General features: G+C 40.6%; 1 pseudogene; it reads right to left on the bottom strand.

Moving 5' to 3' along the window:
- Positions 1 to 2,182: 2,182 nt before the first annotated feature.
- On the bottom strand, positions 2,183 to 3,018 carry LOC139735768 (uncharacterized; annotated as a pseudogene).
- Between the last annotated feature and the right edge of the window lie 263 nt (positions 3,019 to 3,281).

Here is a 3,281-nt window from a genome sequence, read left to right as displayed (position 1 = left end):
TAGCCGTTGAATGCTTTGGGCGAAAACCTGATTGCCTCTGCGAGAGCAGTTCGTTTTCTTGCAAGTATTCGTAAAGTTGTATGTGGACCGCCCTTTCAAGAATTTTTGACACACAAGATAATAGGGATATCGGACGAAAGTTGCCCAGTTTACTTGTATCACCACCTTTGTGTACAGGAACAATCTTGGCCTTTTTTAAATCACTCGGGAATTGCCCAGAGTTTAAAGATTTGTTTAAAATACGTGTAAGAGGTTCCGCGATGTACGGAGCTGCGGATTTCAATAGCCTTGGATGTAAGTCATCTAAACCGGCAGCTTTTTTGGCGTCTATTTTGTGTAATTCTTTTATAACAAAGTCTATTTCAATTTCTCTGAATTTGAAAGTTGATTTCACTTGTGACAATGTATTAAGGGAGTTAAAACACTTTTCGGATTGAGTGAAACCATTTCCGACATTAACGAACATCTGATTAAACGCTTCAGCGATTTTATACTTATCTGAAATAATGTCATTGCCTATTTTGATATTTGAATTGATTGTAGCTTTTTTCTTGGGCAATAGATCTTTCAGCACTTTCCACGAGTTCTGCATATTGCTGTCGCATTGTCGTAACCTGGCATAAAAATATTCCTTCTTAAGTTTCTTATTCAAATTGTTGGCTTTGTTTCTAAGATGCTTGTACTTGTCCCAGATAACGTTCAGATGACTTACATCCTCTTGACATGGTGTTTGACCTTTCTCAGACAATCTTCTTTTCAGTTCAGTGAACTTTCTCTTATGGTAATCACGGTCTCTGGCTATTGCTAGATAGTCATTAGTAATCCATGGGGCACCTCTTAACTTCTTTCGAACAGAGACAAAGGGAGCATGTTTACGTGATATAGCAGAAAAGGTTTCTTTAAATTTTGCAAAGCTCCTTTCTACATCGTCACTCACAGTAACAAGACGATCCCATTGAACATGTGAAAGGTCATTAAGAAAATCTTCGACAAAGTATCTGAACGATCTGAATGAAAAACATTCAGGCTGGGATTTTGATGGTCTGCACCTGAGAATTGCATAGACAAGGGAGTGGTCACTAAATCCAACAGAATCTGTCCCAGATTTGTTTGTGATCTCCACCATTGAGTCTGACACACAAACTTAATAACATCGATCAATGTGGAGCTATTAGGGGGTTGTTCGCGTAGGCTCCTTGATGAGCTGCGTAAGGTTAAACACTGAACACAATTCGTTAACTTTGTTTGACAAAAAACTTTTTTGCTAACATGTTGCAATTTAAATCTCGAAGTATAAGAACGTTATCAGAGAAGGAAAAAACCTGCTCTAAATTCGATTCCAAACTACTGAAAAAAGTCGAACATGGGGAATCCGGTTTTCGATATATCACACCGAGAAAAAATGACATATGATTTTTAACTTTGATTTCTAACCACATTATTTCCAAATCATTATTTTCAAGATCTTTACGTCTAACGTATGACATATTTTCTCTTAAATAACACGCTACTCCACCGCCATGTTTATCCCGATCTCTCCTTTCCAGGATATAACCAGGAATCTCTAAAACACTTGAATGAATGGAGTCATCAATCCATGTTTCGGAAAGTGTAAACAGATCAACTGATTCTTTCTTAATGTAATTATCCACGTCCTCATTTCTATTCCGTATACTTCGAACATTAAGATGGGCAATCAGCAGACCATTATTATTTGTACTCTTAAGCTGAATAACATTTCCAGGCAACGTAACATAATTCTTGGGCTCTTTAACTTTTTCTACTTTTGGGATAGCCGTTTCAGGAGTTTTCAGATCTTGTTCGAAAAATGGTAATTCTTCAAAAATACACATGGAACACGTCCAGTTTTCAAAACATTCATTTTTGTCATCGTACTGAACTTGAGTTATACCGGCACATATAATATGAACCCACTTGTTACACACTGTACAGAGCAATGCTTTCTGATTACATTTTACTGGTGCTTTACAACACACACATGGGAACCTAACTGGCATAAATTGATATATCAAAATAGATCATCAAACATATCAAACACCAAAAGAATGAAACAAACAGATAATCACATAAATCACGAAAATGACTATTCAAAGGTATTGCACAAAATTTACTCAAGTTAGCATTACCATTCAGACGTTTATAATCAGTCTGAGTTCAGTGTTCACGTGTTTAGATTCAATCTCACCAAGTCTCTTTTTCTGACGATTGTGATCTTCTCGCCGTTTGATTTCTTGACAATAATCCTCCCGTCCTGTGTCCAAAGTTTGAAATCTCTGCTGTCTAGACCCCTCTTCACTTTCCAGTAGAGTTTCGAGCGACCTTGTGTCAAACTTTCGTTGATGTAGACGGTTTTTGACTTACTGGTTGCTTTCCGTAGGTTGAATCGTGCTTTGTACACCTCGTCTCTCGTGCGGTAGGTCGCGAATTTCACGATGACATCGCGGTGCTGCTTTTTTGCCTTGGTTGTCGCCTGACTCCTTTTCGCCCCTCCGGCCATGGGTCCCAGTCGGTGGCAACGATCGATGTCTCCCTTCTCGACGTTGATCCCAAGGTCGTCTTTGCAGATATCGATGACGGTTGCCTCCACGTCCTCGCCACTGTTTTCATCAATGCCAGCAAAAACCAAGCAGTTACGACGTGAATACTGTTCCGCCTCCTCTGAGGCCTCCTCGATCCTTTGGAGACGTTTCTCCATCGTCGACATTCTGTCGTTGACGGTATCGACGTCGAATTGTAGCGAGTCCTTTACGTCGGAGCAAATTGACTCACATAACTCGTTCAGAAGCTCTGCTTTGATTGCAGAAATCAGTTTGGAGACGAAAGTACCATCAGTGAGTAGTCGTTCGATAACAGATTTGATGGCACTGGATAATTCCGAGTCATGGTCCGAGTCGAGTGTAGAGGCACCTGTGCCACCAGTTGGGGCTGGCTTCGTCGTCGGGGAGTTGTCGGCCTGGGGTGCAGAAGTCCCCGTCGAGGTCTATCCGTACCGGGCATATTGTTGACTGCCAGGTCTATTGCACAGGGTCAATTGTAAATTCTATGCTATCTATATATATATATATATATATATATATATAAATATATATATCATATATACATATATGCATAGGCGCCGGAAGTGGGGGGTCAGGGGGGGGGGCGGCCGCCCCCCCCCCCCCCCAATCCAAAAAGTGGGGGGGGGGGGGCAAAACGCATTTTTGCCCCCCAAAAAAGCCCCCCCCCCAAAAAAAAAAGTAATAATAATAATGATAAAAATA

Source organism: Diadema antillarum, unplaced genomic scaffold (assembly GCF_040938485.1).
Source record: "Diadema antillarum isolate AM-2024a unplaced genomic scaffold, OU_Dant_1.0 seq00000597_RagTag, whole genome shotgun sequence".
Taxonomy (NCBI): Eukaryota; Metazoa; Echinodermata; class Echinoidea; order Diadematoida; family Diadematidae; genus Diadema; species Diadema antillarum.
Note: the sequence above shows the minus strand (reverse complement) of the source record. Positions and strands in the feature narration are given on the sequence as shown.